General features: G+C 42.8%; 5 non-coding genes across 5 annotated transcripts; 3 read left to right on the top strand and 2 right to left on the bottom strand.

Annotated features, from left to right (window-relative positions):
• The first annotated feature begins 8893 nt into the window (after window positions 1-8893).
• On the top strand, window positions 8894-8975 carry trnas-uga (transfer RNA serine (anticodon UGA)). The gene has a single exon. It is a non-coding gene; the product is annotated as a tRNA-Ser (tRNA).
• Window positions 8976-10523: 1548 nt separating this feature from the next.
• trnar-ucg (transfer RNA arginine (anticodon UCG)) lies at window positions 10524-10596 on the bottom strand. Its single transcript has one exon. It is a non-coding gene; the product is annotated as a tRNA-Arg (tRNA).
• A 1193-nt stretch (window positions 10597-11789) lies between these two features.
• On the top strand, window positions 11790-11863 carry trnan-guu (transfer RNA asparagine (anticodon GUU)). Its single transcript has one exon. It is a non-coding gene; the product is annotated as a tRNA-Asn (tRNA).
• A 1531-nt stretch (window positions 11864-13394) lies between these two features.
• Window positions 13395-13476, top strand: trnas-uga (transfer RNA serine (anticodon UGA)). The gene has a single exon. It is a non-coding gene; the product is annotated as a tRNA-Ser (tRNA).
• A 1557-nt stretch (window positions 13477-15033) lies between these two features.
• trnar-ucg (transfer RNA arginine (anticodon UCG)) lies at window positions 15034-15106 on the bottom strand. The gene has a single exon. It is a non-coding gene; the product is annotated as a tRNA-Arg (tRNA).
• Between the last annotated feature and the right edge of the window lie 1983 nt (window positions 15107-17089).

Genomic DNA, 17089 nt, shown 5'->3' on the forward strand with positions numbered 1-17089 from the left:
AAACTCGAACCATCTCCTTCTCTCGCCCTGCCCCCTGGTACAATGACCATCTGCGTTTCATGAAGGCAGCCTCTCGCAAACTTGAGCGTAGGTGGCGTCTTTCCGGCCTAAATGTACATTATCAGGCCTGGAGAGATTACTTATCTGATTATAAGGTTACTATAGAGTCTGCTAGATCCACCTACTTCTCTCACATCATTGAAAATCACCAAAACAATCCCAGACATCTTTTCTCCACCATCAACAGACTGCTCAAGCCAAACTGCCCCACCACATTACCTGCCTCATCACAACTTTGCAACACATTCTTAGATTTCTTTAGTTCTAAGATTGACAACATCCGGCATCACATTCTCTCCACTACGGATATAATTTCCACACCTCCTCCATCCTCATCCAACTTCTCTGGTTCCCGTCTCTCCAGCTTCTCTCTTCTTGACTCAGCATCCCTAAACAAACTAGTTACGCGCATGAAACCCACCACATCTATTTTAGATCCCATTCCCACCACTTTATTCCAGTCCTGTTTCTCTTCTCTCTGTCCCATTGTCCTCAATATAATACATGAATCCTTGAGCACCGGCATTGTACCAACGGTCCTCAAAACTGCTGCTATTACCCCAGTGCCAAAGAAGCCTAACATGGCTCTCGACAATCTTAACAACTTTCGCCCCATCTCCAACTTACCCTTTCTCTCTAAAATTCTAGAACGTGCTGTCACACTTCAGTTACATAACCACCTCATGACAAACAACCTTTTCGAACCCCTCCAATCTGGCTTCCGTCAACTTCACAGCACAGAAACCGCCCTAGTCAAAGTCACCAACGATCTCCTAATAGCTTCTGATTCTGGTTCTCTTTCCATACTCATCCTTCTTGATCTCAGTGCTGCCTTTGACACTGTTGACCATAACATCTTGCTTTCTCGTCTCGAGACTGTGTTTGGAGTCTCTGACACTGCCCTCAAATGGTTTAAGTCTTACCTCACTGATCGCTGTCACTTTGTCTCTCTCAATGGGTACAGGTCTGAAATTGGTCTTGTCAAGTCTGGTGTCCCTCAGGGCTCAATACTGGGCCCCTTGCTCTTCAGCATTTACATGTTCCCACTTGGTCAGCTTTTAAGATCACATGGCCTCAGCTTTCATTTTTACGCTGACGATACTCAAATATACATCCATACCAAACCCGACACTGATGTGGCTGTCTCTATTCTATCTAATTGCATCTCTGACATAAAAATTTGGATGACTCAAAACTTCCTTCATCTTAACTGTGACAAGACTGAAGTCATGCTTATTGGTACCCCCCATCAACTTCGTAAAGCCAGTCCTGTAACCCTGTCTGTAGATGGCTCTGTACTTGAGCTCCAATCAAAATTGAAAAACCTTGGGGTTATATTCGATTCTGGCTTAACATTCGACCCACATGTACAGCATACTGTCAAAACATCTTTTTTTCACCTTAGAAATATCGCAAGACTACGCCCTATGCTATCATTAACTGTGGCTGAAAAGCTAATCAACATATTTGTATTCTCTCGAATTGACTACTGCAATGCTCTGCTCCCTGGGGTATCTAAATCTACTCTGAACAAGCTGCAGTATGTCCAAAATTCAGCAGCCAGAATCCTGACCAAGTCTAGTGCAAGTGTTCACATTACTCCTATCCTGGAGTCCTTGCACTGGCTTCCGGTCAAATTCCGCGTAGACTTTAAAATCCTCATGCTCACCTACAAGGCTTTACATGGCCTGGCACCTCAATACCTGTCTGAACTTTTATCGCCCTACTCCCCACCTCGCAACCTCCGCTCTTCAAATTCTGCCCTCCTTACTGTCCCCCAAGCCCGTCTACATTGTATGGGCGACAGGGCCTTCTCCTGCTATGCCCCCAAGCTCTGGAACTCTTTGCCCAAGGATATTAGAGAGTCACCTTCTCTAAACTCCTTCAAATCCAGACTCAAAACCCTCCTTTTCAGAAAAGCCTTTACTTAACTGGTTCCATTCTTCACCCCTCTGCTCTTCTTAATACCATCTTCCACGGTCTCCTCTATTGTTATTGTTGTATTGTTGTAATCATAATTGTGTCCTGTCTTGTGAAATTTTCTTATTTATTGTTGTAGTCTTCTTATTTATTGTTATTGTCATCCTGTAAAGCGCTTTGAGAAGCCACCTTTAAAGGCGCTATATAAAATAAAGTTTATTATTATTATTATTATTGTTATTGGTAATGTTTAGACAACATCTCCATCCTGTGGTCGTTGTTGGTAATGTCTTCTTATGCCCTTTAAATTTTAATTCTCTATTAGTTGATTCTAGAATCTCTACAATGGAGATGAAAACATCAGTTTTATAGCAGACAATATGACATTATTTATAGTCCAATTAGAAACTTATTACCCTGTTTTTAACATAATAACAAATTAAAATTGATTAAAACTAAGTTTGGAACACCAGGGAACATAACAAATGATTTTTAGGAAAACCATGAGGTTCTCTGTGTCCAATGCCTGCAAGGGGAGAAAGCTAGAATCCTTTGATTTTTTCAAAATTTGAAAATAAACATCATATAACAATAGCTTTCATTCCTAGGAGTGAAAAATAACCATTTTTGAAGACATAGTAGTTTCTAAAACACTACAATAAAGTTAAAAACATCAGTTTTATATTACATTATTTTTAGTGAAATTAGTCATTTTTTGCACTATTTTTAATAAAATATCTAATTAAAAGTGATTAAAATTAAGTTTGGAACAACAAGGAACACAAAAAAAAAAGATTTTTAGGAAAACCATGAGGTCCTCTGTGCCCGATGCCTGCAAGGGGAGAAAGCTAGAATCCTAAAAAAAAGTTATCAATTCTAGAGCCTAAGAGGAAAACAAGACAAATGTATATCTCCAAATAATTTTATGTGCTTCAGAAGAGCCCAGGAAAGTTTTTTGCATACATGAAACCACGCCCGTTTGCACATAAGCAGACATGGTTGCACACACGACTGCATGAAAGCACACGTGCATGCGAAGTCATCCTGTTGAGCATTTGAAAAGCCGCACCACGCCACACTTGAAATAGCTCTTACATTAGTGGTAGACACAGGAATCGCCGCAGGAATCAAAATTGAACCTAGTTGCCACATCACATACATCCTGTTCAACGATAAAAAGGTAACATCTATCCTCACTCCAGAGTAAATCTCATGTTGAGGGCATATTTTTTTCCACTTTACCATGAGTCGGGCTCGGCTGCACAAAGGCGAGAGCAGAGCAATGAGGTCACGGGGACAGGGGAGTCACACGCTGGCGGTTTGAACACGCGGAAGATCACTGCGGGATCCACAGTATGTGGACCCTCCATGCGCCATCAGTCCACACTCCGGGCTCTGAATCCTGCCATCCGAGTAAAGATCTCGGCGGAACCTGAGGCGCAGTTCCTTCTTAAAACGTAATCTGGTGAGCATTTCTAGAATCGTACTTGTATAGATTGTAGCGTGCTCTCTGAAGGCACCAGTTCTGTAGGGTTTGGGCATTAACTGGGACAATTATTAATTGTAGCAGTAAATCATAAAATGATTCTTTGGATGGCCTTAGAATCCAACCATGCGATATAACTCAAACAACGCACACACATAGGTACTAATACAGAAGGATACATTTATTAATACATAGAATATGCATGTAAACCTAACAGATCTTATCAAGAGGGTTATCAGAATACAAAAGGTATATATTCAGTCAGTTACAAAGAGTTACATATATCAAGAGGACATATGTTCAGTATATCATTCATTTAGACCGTTTCGTAAATGAACTTGGTTATAACTTCTACATTGGATACTCAAAACAAGTACATAACTCTTAGGAATTAAATTGGTATCAACTGGTTGGGATGACAATTGAATTCTCGAGCTGTAATGCATTGAAGTTGAATACTCATCCAATCTCTGGGGATTCAGATCTCCTGCAGACTCAAAGAAGCAGTTGCAGGCTTGTTGCTGTCCAATCCGCGCTGTCTGGCTTGGTGCCAGGTTGTGCTGTGCGGTTTGCGACAGTGTGCTGCTGATGCTCACTGACCGGCTAGTTAGTGTTGGCTTTAACTAGCAAAGTTTATGCACAGGAGAAAAGATGACTGTGGGTCCCAGCAGGTCAGGAAGAGGACCGGTTCGTTCCTGATGAAGCGCTTGTTCTGATTAGTGATTCAACTGTCCACAGTTCCGACCTGTTCACGAGGCTTGCTGCTGATGCTAACCTCGGGTGGATCCTCTGGTTACTCGTGGCAACCTCCACTCTCGACTCTTAGAACAGATGAAAGTACTGGCACTCGGACACACTGGCCGTTCCGTGGTTGTCCGGGCTGAGTCTCAGGATGGTCAGGAGGCGTGCTGTGAGCCTTCTGCTCCTGGGCCGTCCTGCCATGGAATTGTCTTGCACCCCTGGAATTCTCCTTAGAATTCTCCTACTGGAATAGTCCTACTAGTTCTCCTTCTCCAGGCTCTCTGTTGCCTGTTTTTACCTGGAGGAACTTCGGCTTGTCATTGGCTGAAAGTTTAATGGGCATCAGAGTCCCACATGGGTTACATTGCCCTACCAGTCCCTGACTGGTTGATCAAGGTGAGATATGAGTCACTTACTCCTGACACCTAGGAATGCAATCCAGATGTCCATCTGGCACTCCCTAGACAGATAGGCGCCAATGGATGACCATTGATCATGATAGCCAGGCTTAGCTAAGTGCATCCCCATTTGGGAGCTGTCCCTTATCAAAAGAAAACATCTTTAAATCAGCCTGCATGAATAGTTTCTCTGTGGCTGCACCACAGAGATGAAGAGAGAGATGGGGCCTCATTTGGGAAAGCACAGCAACACTTATTTCTGTCTTATTAACAAGCATTGCCTCTACAAATCCCCCCTTTTTGAAGGTCACGAGGTCCTGAGGCGTTGTTGCCTTCAAAACAAAACAGAGTTAAGTGATGTCCCCTGTCATTAGAACATTAACCTTAAATGTCCACATTTCTCCTCGAGAATTCATACCGGAACCAGCATTGGGAACAAACAGGATGAATAACATCTGGAGTATGTATAAACACGGTAGGAGACATCATCTCAGTCTAGGCATTACAAATCAGGAAGTTCACTGTCAGTATCTGATACCTCTGTAGGCAGATATTTGGGGAAGAGGTAACTTCCTTTCTTTTGACATGCTACCTTTGACTCATTTGTGCTACCCGGAGTACTTCTTGATGTAAGAGTACAGCATTCAGAGTACATTGTCAGTCATGATCCAGCTTCCCAGCAGCAGTGTTACAATAACACCGGTTCCTGTTCCCAGCCCCCCTGATGAACCATGAGACCTGTGTTGGGCACCTGCCAGGGTGGTTTGGAGGTTTGTTCCATTAAAGCAAACTAACTACCTGTACCTCCTGAGGGCTTACTGTTTCTTGGATTTCTCTCCAATTCAATAGTGTGGCACCTGAAGGCATCCACGACCTCAAGTTTGGTCTTATGTTGTCTGGTTCCAGACCGTACAGTGTCAAGTTACCATGCTGTACTATGGCCTCCTTGGGGCCAGTAGCACGCAAACCTATCAGAAATAGCAAACACACAACAGTGGCGGCAGCAATCAGTCCTCCCAAAAGTCTTTTCGGGTGGCTGATCCCAGTCATCTCCTTCTGAGTGACTGTTGCCTTTCTAAGTTGGCGCAGCATGTACATGGTCTCTTTCTCAGTATGCCATGTGGCATCTTGGGCACCAACATCCTGGAAATCTGAGGAGATCTGACGCAGCTGCTGATGCTGCTCCTCCATTTCCAGGACATCTGCTTTTTCGATTTGTTCATGCCTGTGCTCTAGGAACCCTGCAGGGGGTGGTGCAGCGGTGGAGCATGCCTGACCCTTGGCTTAGTGGTCATCTGGAGCACCTGAGTGATCTGGGATTGTTACTCCATTCTCACTGTTCAGGTCCACCCTGCACACTTCCTGATTGAGGAATCCCTCTATCGGCATGTTTACAATCGTTCACTGGGCGTGGGTGTAGGACACCTGCTCGCTCCCCCCTTCCCTCTCTAGGGGTTCAGGGAGCTGCCCCAGCACTGGGATAGCTAGTTCACTGTCTTTGAACTCACCATCACCCACCAGGCCCATGTCAGTGCAGGCGGGGATTCTGACACCCCCCTTTTCCATGTTCTGCACTAACAGTCGGGTGGCTTGCCCATCCAGCTCCAGTGGTTGGTGCTGAACCACTGTTGGTCAGACTCAGACTGACAAACTGAGCTGGTGGCTGTAAGAAAACCGGCTCGGCTTTCATTCCCTGTCCCTTCTGGGGGACTGGGTGTATTGGCAACCCTGCCGTTGAGGCAGGAACAATCAGGTCAATCTCACTCATTACCTGGTAGTTGTGAGAAATAATGTTACCTCACTGCAGGTTCCCTGGGTCACAGCAGAGGGAATCGGCATCTGGGATCAGGTGTGTCCACAGCGCAGTAGTCTCAGCGTCCAGCTGAACCTCCTGTCTAACCTGTGAATGTTGCACCAGGGGATTTCTTTATTTATGTCTTTATTTAGTGGTTTCATTAGTGACAAAGGCTAAACTTTCTTGGAAAAATGTCTTTTATGTAAACCATGTTTGCTATTAATTCATTTAGGACTAGAATATGTTCATTGTCTTCCAATAAAAGAAGGGTTCCTTTCGCCATAGTCGGGTTGACATTAGAAGCTTGCCACGCCCGGACTGTTACACCAACGCATTAGCATGTTAAAGCGATTTCGTTGAGGAGCCTAGCTTTCTTAACTAGTAAGTACTGTACTTCCTTGGTTTTGTAGGGGGGAAGGTGTCTTTCGCTGGAAATCTGGTCCCCTTCTACTGTGAAACCTGTGAAACCGGTTTAATCCGTCACAGCCAGCACTCCCGCTGGCCACCCACGTGTTATGCTCTTCATTAATGTCTAAGCCGGAACACATCATTATATCTCATTTTGTATTTCTTTTAAAAAAATCGTTTGCCCAGCCTAACAGTATTGTTGTTATTGTTTTTATCCTGTAAAGCGCTTTGAGGAGCCAGCTTTTAAGGCGCCATATACAATAAAGTTCATTATTATTGCTATTGTTAAATTGCTGGACAGAGAGGTGAACATTATTACATGGAAGACAAAGATAGCGATTTATGTGTGGATGCTGCACATTGGTGGGGAGTCCCCATTGCCTGTAAAGCACTTTGAGTGGAGTGTCCAGAAAAGCGCTATATAAATGTAAGCAATTATTATTATGATTATTATTATTATGATTATTATTATTATTATGATTATTATTACGTTGCATTGTGCATTGTGCTGCTGTAATACAGTTTTAAATAATTAAAGTCTAAACAGTATCAGCTTTATTTATGGGTTTTAAATCAATATAAATGTTTATATTGTAACGCCTAGGTGACTATTCATTGTTATTAAAATGACTTAAATTTGATCATGTTGTGATAATTAGAAATATAAATTTGTTTGGTGCGAGTGAAGTTTTATTTAATCTCTGAGCCAGGGAAACATTGTATTTTTTAAAAAAAAATGTTTATTAAAAAAAAAAGGAACGGCTCCAGCAGGATTCAAACACACAACATGTGATGTGGGAGTCAGGAAGCTAACCCACAGCACCACCAGCAAGGTCACACAAAGAGTGTCGAAAAAGCCCTACAAAACATTATGTAACAATTCTTGTGTTGCGGTACATGAGTATAATTATATCGTTATTAATTTCTTTAAATACGCGATTCCATATTATATTCCCTTTAAATCAAATTCTTGTACCGGAGCTTGTTGACTCCAGTATCACGTTAGTTAAAGACTTCGATGCTTAAAATGTTTAGGGAGAAATGGAATACTGGTGTGTATGTTTTCTTTAAAGTACCGAGACCAGCCATATACTGTATGTTTAAGTTCCAAAATTAATATCGTTTATGGCCTTCACACGTGTTACAGTATGCTCCTATTCTTTTTATGCTCAGGTACTAAGATTTCCCTTCAGTGGTAAAATTCCATATAAATATTCAATGCTTAAACGGGCACAGTAAAGACATTAAATATACATGTACATATACATACTGTATACAGTACAGTTTGCATACAGTAATATGTTTATGTTCCTAAATCAATCTCTTTTATGAGCATGTGAAAGGCATGGTGAATCGGAGATTCTCAAAAATTACTGTACTTTGCATGATTGGAAACAAATGCGTGATTGCGAAATGCTGTGGTGTTACTTTTACAAAGACGGTCAATGAAAAAAAGAATGTGGACCAGGGCACTACTTTGAGTTTACAGCTTGTCCAAGGTCATTCATTATTAATACTATTAGTAATATCTTCGTTAAAGACTTTGATGGCGACAGCTCAAATATGAGAGGTTGAGCTTTATTAGCTCCACCTTGCAGAAATTCCGGATACTATTATTTTTTTGCGGTTTTATAGGAGAATTTACGGTAACTCATGGTCGACTGCGTAAAGCGCACCGCAAAATAATGTAACAGCGTTATATTAAACCGCAGGACTTGAGGGCTGTTTTGTTTGAATGTTCAAGGCATTGGTAAGAGCGTAGGTCAAGGGCCATTGGTGCATCTCCTGTAACTGGAGTAAAAATGCTATTCAAAGTGCAGTGACTAAAATCGTCGTCCACATGTCTCCGTTGTTGATTGCTTTCTGTCTAAGAACGTTCTGTTTTCATGTCCGAACGGGGAGACTTTATCATTCCAACTTGAAGCCACCCTTAAGTCCTCTGAGGTGTGTGTGTGTGCTTGCACGTATGGCGTAAAAGGTTTTCTTAAACGGAGAGCGAACTTGAAAAAAGTTGCCTCCGCCGCCGCCGCCGCCTCGCACTCCCTGTTCGATTGTAGCAAGAAGGCAGCGGCCGCGGCGCTCGCTGTAGTCGTGGCCGAGTGGTTAAGGTGACGGACTTGAAATCCGTTGGGGTCTCCCCGCGCAGGTTCAAATCCTGCCGACTACGGCGTCCTTTGCATTTGGTTGCGTGCCTGCGTGTAAAAGGACCAGCGCCGTTTCGTTTTCGCTGGGACCTTTAACACTCTAAATCGCCTGGACCCGCAGCCTGTGAAATCGATTCTTCAGCACCCACGAAGGACGCTTTGCAGCTGGACACAGAAAACGATGCTTTTCTGCAACGAGCTTTCCAGCTGAATTGTCTCGGCAGCTCTGTACTGAACCTGTTCTCCATTGCAACATAGCGGAGGCTCGTCACGTCTATAGCAAGGCTGTGTAGGACCGCATACGCCACAGTGACTTGTACACAGACCACATGAAAGGCAAGCAAAATACACTTTTAAAATTCCAAAGACTCACAAGGTCAGAGCAACAGCGATGACCTGAACAGATCTGTTACAGAAGTCTAGGTTGACCTTTTTAGAACTGTAATTGCATTTTTGTTTAATAGAAGATCAAATCTACCAGCACCTTACAGTTTATTGATGTTAATTCTGTTTAAGTAATAAGATTGCTAACGATGTTGGACTTTAGCCGGTGTTTTTTAGAACAAATTGCTTACACTTCTGTAAGGAATACGCAGTACGTGCCTTTGTCAGTCATTGCTCACCATACCTGTAACTTTCTTATCTAACTCACTTCCTCAAATGGTGAAGGTCCACAAACATAAATGAAAAAAAAACCCTTGTTGTAGATGAGGTGCAAAAAAAAGCAGCCCCTGATAGTGTATAACACATGTATACTATTGCAGAGACACATGTAACATATATATATATACTGTATATATATATGAAACACAAATAGAAACAGAAACAGGAATCGGTTACTCACCTGGAGAATCTCTGTAGGAATATCTAGCATTTATCAATGGAAATAAAAGCTGCTTTAATACAGTGCATGTTCAAACTCAAACCCTCAGCTGCTGTTCTTGTTTGTTTTGGGACAAATTGCAACTGAGCATCGCATGAGCCGTTACGTACCCTTATCTGTTAGGGAATTTCAAGGGAGGAGTTAGGTCAGAATGGGTAGGCTGCAAAACAACAAGTAAAGATTTATTCCAAGATGAAACGTTGTGGCGGTTTTCTTATCTTTTCAGCATGGACTAAACTTTTACGTGTTCCTTATATGCTATATGTGTATATATTAGCACCAATGTCGTTCTTAAAAACTAACATGAAATTGTCAGGGACATTCAGCTATATACAAAGACGAGACAGACAAAGTAATAATTCTGTATTAACGTGGCCTACATATTGACACAATGATCGAACTAACTGACATGTTCTGATTCAGATCCCCTGCAGTTCATGCCAATTAGAACAATAGCAATGCTGAGTCCTCCCCACCCTACCGAGCACAAATTCAGCTGCTCTCCAGTTCTGTTCTGCATGTATTTTCATTGCAATTGAGCTCGGAGCTGGAGATGATCTCCATACAGTTCTGTGTTAACTAGCCCGCACTTGCGTGCTAATTTACGGGTTGTGGCAAATGCTTTTCTATAGTTCATATACATGATGGCAACCTGTTACCGAGGAACCTGAGAGGTTTAAAAACCTCACGAGCCAAGCAGGACTCGAACCTACAATCTTCTGATCCGAAGTCAGACGCGTTATCCATTACGCCACTGGCCCATAGAACATGTGCTTGCATTCCACCACAGAGAGCTCTATACTGCTACTAGTAGTACACTTCCCCATCTAAATTTTCACAGCAAGAAACTTGTTTTTCCTACTATTTTTATCAGGTTTAAAATATCATCTCCTTAAAACAGAAAAAGTGTTGATGTGTCGTGCTGAAATTCCGATTGATTTTGAATTCAAAGAAAAAAGGTTTTCTTCCAAAACACCATGAAATTGTCACATCTTGCAGACAATAGGTGTATTCCATGTTGAAAAGAGAAGAAAGAAAACCATGGAGCCTTTTACAGGTGTGAGGCTTCTTCAGGTGTGAGAAGACCTCACAGTCGAAACGCTGTGTTTCCGTTCTTCTCTTTTCAGCATGCAATAAACCTATTACTTGTTCCTTTGCAGCCGAGGCATGCTGACGTAGCTACCCAGCTGAACATCTTGCAGACTCTACAGTACTTCTCTCCTGTAGAAGTAAAGCAGGGCTTGCTGGGTGAGCTTTTGCTCCGGTAAATTAGGTCACGTGTCATGTTAAATCACTTCTTCTAAACACAACATTTGCTGGTGCTAGCTTTCCCCATGAAAAGAGACATTTCCCTTACAGTACATGACATATCGTTTTTATTCTATCAATAAGTATAGAAATTAAACAAAAGAAAAAATGGTGTCGCCAAAGAATGCACAGCTCTGTCGCCTTGGGGAGGTGTCAAGGGCATTGAGCTCCTTGGACATGAAAAATGCCCGATAAATGCCATTTCTCATCATTTCTCTTGGCGTCTGTTCTGCTATTAAATGGGACGGAGGCAACGGGCTCATAGAACAGGTTAAGTGCACACCGAACGCAGATGTGTCCAACTGTCTGTAAAAGCGCGGTGCTCCGCTGGCGCTGTTCCCTAGTGGCTTAAAGTGCCTGCCTAGTAAGCAGGCGATCCTGGGTCTGAATACCAGCGGTGCCTCTCTCCGTGTCTTGTTGTGCCGAATGTCTCATTTCAGACAAACATGTACAGCTTGGTTCAGTTTAATGCAAGAATTCATTTCCTTTCTGGAATAACTTATTTTTGAAGAAATCCATACAGCTTGTGAAAGATGAAATCCATTTCTTGGTTGTCAGTGGAAAAAGATTGCCGGCTGCAAGAAGCGCAAGTGATTGTTTTCTTTGACCATAAACCTGCAAATGTAGGGAACACAAGCGGCCGTCAGTCTCTGTGGCCCAATCGGTTAGCGTGTTCGGCTGTTAACCGAAAGGTTGGTGGTTCAAGCCCACCCAGGGACGCATGTCTCAGTTTTTCCAATGTAAACATCATCACCGCTAAAGAAGATGGCACAGAAGGCTCCACAGTCGAAACGTTGTGCTTCTTTTCTTCTCTTTTCAGCATGGAGTAAACCTTTGCTTGATCCTTTGCAGCCTACGCATGCTGACACAGCTACCTTTCTCTTAACGCGCCTCAATCATTATTCACCAAAACCATCAGCAGAATGTGTCGCCTTTGTGGTGATGTCACTCCTCTGCTTCACAAATGTCCTTAGTGACGGACCATTTCTTTCTGCCATTTTTCCGGAGCGGTTATTGATTGCTCCATCATTTCCCTCATACTTTCCATCCCTAGATTGAAAAAAAAAACAGAAACAGGCTGACAGGACGACAATCAAATTGCAGAAACTCATCAAAGCACTCAGAGTATTTGAATCCACAAGTAGCTACGAGCAACTTTGTCCTGGCTTGCATGAAAGTCGGAAAATGTCAAAAAGAAAATGATGGTGGCTTTTTCATATTTGTTCTTTTATTTTTAGTTCGTTGGCTCTTCTGTCCATTGTCCTCCTGCCTGGCTCTTGACCTGTGACTGTCTGAACGCACACATTAGACTTTCAGGCGGGGGATTTGTCCTGAGCCTCTGTGAAAGACCCACCCACCCCCATAAATAACTGCTCTAGAAACACATGAATGCAAAACTAAACCACAGCTTAAAGAGGAGCTCCAACTCAGTGCCATACTAATGTAAACGAAGTAATACTAAGACATGTTCTTATGGATTTGTCTTACCTTGAGATATGTAATTGGATTTCAGGATTAACTTCCTCATTCAATGTACTGGTGATTCTTTGCCTGGTCAGTACCTGGGTGGGAGACCTCCAGCGAACAATTAAGCTTCCTGCTGGAAGTGGTGTTAAGAGACTCTTAGGATCTTCCAGAGGTGTCTGTCCAATAGCACTAGTTGCCTTAGAGCTGGCTCAAACATTGCTCAAGAGTCTACCTTTCACAGATGCGCAAAGATGAATGATGGGGGTGCACGCTTCAAGGAGCCTTCCAACTGTAGGGACTGATTAGAGACGATCCGTAGCATGTGTTCGTTTCCATATACGCCCCGTGTCTCAAGGGTAGGACAGAGTCAAATACTGCCTCGACACGTAACAGCGTTATATTAAACCGCAGGACTTGAGGGCTGTTTTGTTTGAATGTTCAAGGCATTGGTAAGAGCGTAGGTCAAGGGTCATTGGTGCATCTCCTGTAACTGGAGTAAAAATGCTATTCAAAGTGCAGTGACTGAAATCGTCGTCCACATGTCTCCGTTGTTGATTGCTTTCTGTCTAAGAACGTTCTGTTTTCATGTCCGAACGGGGAGACTTTATCATTCCAACTTGAAGCCACCCTTAAGTCCTCTGAGGTGTGTGTGTGTGCTTGCACGTATGGCGTAAAAGGTTTTCTTAAACGGAGAGCGAACTTGAAAAAAGTTGCCTCCGCTGCCGCCGCTGCCTCGCACGCCCTGTTCGATTGTAGCAAGAAGGCAGCGGCAGCAGCTCTCGCTGTAGTCGTGGCCGAGTGGTTAAGGTGACGGACTTGAAATCCGTTGGGGTCTCCCCGCGCAGGTTCAAATCCTGCCGACTACGGCGTCCTTTGCATTTGGTTGCGTGCGTGCGTTTAAAAGGACCAGCGCCGTTTCGTTTTCGCTGGGACCTTTAACACTCTAAATCGCCTGGACCTGCAGCCTGTGAAATCGATTCTTCAGCACCCACGAAGGACGCTCTGCAGCTAGACACAGATAACGATGCTTTTCTGCAACGAGCTTTCCAGCTGAATTTTCTCGGCAGCTCCGTACTGAACCTTTCTCCATTGCAACATAGCGGAGGCTCGTCACGTCTATAGCAAGGCTGTGTAGGACCGCATACGCCACAGTGACTTGTACACAGACCACATGAAAGGCAAGCAAAATACACTTTTAAAATTCCAAAGACTCACAAGGTCAGAGGAACAGCGATGACCTGAACAGATCTGTTACAGAAGTCTAGGTTGACCTTTTTAGAGCTGTAATTGCATTTTTGTTTAATAGAAGATCAAATCTACTCGCATGTACCAGCACCTTACAGTTTATTGATGTTAATTCTGTTTAAGTAATAAGATTGCTAACGATGTTTTTACTTTAGCCGGTGTTTTTTAGAACAAATTGCTTACACTTCTATAAGGAATACGCAGTACGTGCCTTTGTCAGTCATTGCTCACCATACCTGTAACTTTCTTATCTAACTCACTTCCTCAAATGGTGAAGGTCCACAAACATAAATGAAAAAAAAACCCTTGTTGTAGATGAGGTGCACAAAAAAGCAGCCCCTGATAGTGTATAACACATGTATACTATTGCAGCGACACATGTAACATATATATATATACTGTATATATATATGAAACAGAAATAGAAACAGAAACAGGAATCGCTTACTCACCTGGAGAATCTCTGTAGGAATATCTAGCATTTATCAATGGAAATAAAAGCTGCTTTAATACAGTGCATGTTCAAACTCAAACCCTCAGCTGCTGTTCTTGTTTGTTTTGGGACAAATTGCAACTGAGCATCGCATGAGCCGTTACGTACCCTTATCTGTTAGGGAATTTCAAGGGAGGAGTTAGGTCAGAATGGGTAGGCTGCAAAACAACAAGTAAAGATTTATTCCAAGATGAAACGTTGTGGCGGTTTTCTTATCTTTTCAGCATGGACTAAACTTTTACGTGTTCCTTATATGCTATATATGTATATATTAGCACCAATGTCGTTCTTAAAAACTAACATGAAATTGTCAGGGACATTCAGCTATATACAAAGACGAGACAGACAAAGTAATAATTCTGTATTAACGTGGCCTACATACTGACGCAATGATCGAACTAACTGACATGTTCTGATTCAGATCCCCTGCAGTTCATGCCAATTAGAACAATAGCAATGCTGAGTCCTCCCCACCCTACTGAGCACAAATTCAGCTGCTCTCCAGTTCTGTTCTGCATGTTTTTTCATTGCAATTGAGCTCGGAGCTGGAGATGATCTCCATACAGTTCTGTGTTAACTAGCCCCACTTGCGTGCTAATTTACGGGTTGTGGCAAATGCTTTTCTATAGTTCATATACATGACGGCAACCTATTACCGAGGAACCTGAGAGGTTTAAAAGCCTCACGAGCCAGGCAGGACTCGAACCTACAATCTTCTGATCCGAAGTCAGACGCGTTATCCATTACGCCACTGGCCCATAGAACATGCGCTTGCACTCCACCACAGAGAGCTCTACACTGCTACCAGTAGTACACTTCCCCATCTAAATTTTCACAGCAAGAAACTTGTGTTTCCTACTATTTTTATCAGGTTTAAAATATCATCTCCTTAAAACAGAAAAAGTGTTGATGTGTCGTGCTGAAATTCCGATTGATTTTGAATTCAAAGAAAAAAGGTTTTCTTCCAAAACACCGTGAAATTGTCACATCTTGCAGACAATAGGTGTATTCCATGTTGAAAAGAGAAGAAAGAAAACCATGGAACCTTTTACAGGTGTGAGGCTTCTTCAGGTGTGAGAAGACCTCACGGCCGAAACGTTGTGTTTCCTTTCTTCTCTTTTCAGCATGCAATAAACCTATTACTTGTTCCTTTGCAGCCGAGGCATGCTGACATAGCTACCCAGCTGAACATCTTGCAGACTCTACTTCTCTCCTGTAGAAGTAAAGCAGGGCTTGCTGGGTGAGCTTTTGCTCCGGTATGTTAGGTCACGTGTCATGTTAAATCACTTCTTCTAAACACAACATTTGCTGGTGCTAGCTTTCCCCATGAAAAGAGACATTTCCCTTACAGTACATGACATATCGTTTTTTTTTTCTATCAATAAGTATAGAAATTAAACAAAAGAAAAAATGTTGTCGCCAAAGAATGCACAGCTCTGTCGCCTTGGGGAGGTGTCAAGGGCATTGAGCTCCATGAGAAGTGCCAGATAAATGCCATTTCTCATCATTTCTCTTGGCGTCAGTTCTGCTATTAAATGGGAAAGAGGCAACGGGCTCAGAGATTATGTTAAGTGCACACCGAGCGCAGATGTGTCCAAGTGTCTGTAAAAGTGCGGTGCTCCCTAGTGGCTTAAAGTGCCTGCCTAGTAAGCAGGCGATCCTGGGTCTGAATACCAGCGGTGCCTCTCTCCATGTCTTGTTGTGCCAAATGTATCATTTCAGACAAACATGTACAGCTTGGTTCAGTTTAATGCAAGAATTCATTTCCTTTCTGGAATAACTTGTTTTTGAAGAAATCCATACATTTTGTGAAAGATGAAATCAATTTCTTGGTTGTCAGTGAAAAAATATTGCTGGCTACAAGAAGCACAAACGATTGTTTTCTTTGACCATAAACCTGCAAATGTAGGGAGCACAAAAGGCCGTCAGTCTCTGTGGAGCAATCGGTTAGTGCATTTGGCTGTTAACTGAAAGGTTGGTGGTTCAAGCCCCTCTGGTATGCGTGTCTCAGTTTTTCCAATGTAAACATCATCACCATCGCTAAAGAAGATGGCGCAGAAGGCTCCACAGCCGAAACGTTGTGCTTCTTTTTTTCTCTTTTCAGCATGGAGTAAACCTTTGCTTTATCCTTTGCAGCCTAAGCATGCTGACGCAGCTACCTTTCTCTTAACGCGCCTCAATCATTATTCACCAAAACGATCAGCAGAATAAGTCGCCTTTGTGGTGATGTCACTCCTCTGCTTCACAAATGTCCTTAGTGACGGGCCATTTCTTTCTGCCATTTTTCCGGAGCGGTTATTGATTGCTACATCATTTCCCTCTTACTTTCCATCACTAGATTGAAAAAAAAAACAGAAACAGGCTGACAGGACGACAATCAAATTGCAAAAACTCATCAAAGCACTCGATAGAGTATTTGAATCCACAAGTAGCTACGAGCAACTTTGTCTTGGCTTGCATGAATGTCGGAAAATGTCAAAAAGAAAAAGATGGTGGCTTTTTCATATTCGTTCTTTTATTTTTAGCTCGTTGGCTCTTCTGTCCATTGTCCTCCTGCCTGGCTCTTGACCTGTGACTGTCTGAACGCACACAGTAGACTTTCATGCGGGGGATTTGTCCTGAGCCTCTGTGAAAGACCCACCCACCCCCATAAATAACTGCTCTAGAAACACATGAATGCAAAACTAAACCACAGCTTAAAGAGGAGCTTGTCATGACCGCCAGGCAGTTAAGACCAACTC

Source organism: Lepisosteus platostomus, unplaced genomic scaffold (genome assembly GCF_059453375.1).
Source record: "Lepisosteus platostomus isolate fLepPlt1 unplaced genomic scaffold, fLepPlt1.hap1 Scaffold_30_H1, whole genome shotgun sequence".
NCBI lineage: Eukaryota > Metazoa > Chordata > Actinopteri > Semionotiformes > Lepisosteidae > Lepisosteus > Lepisosteus platostomus.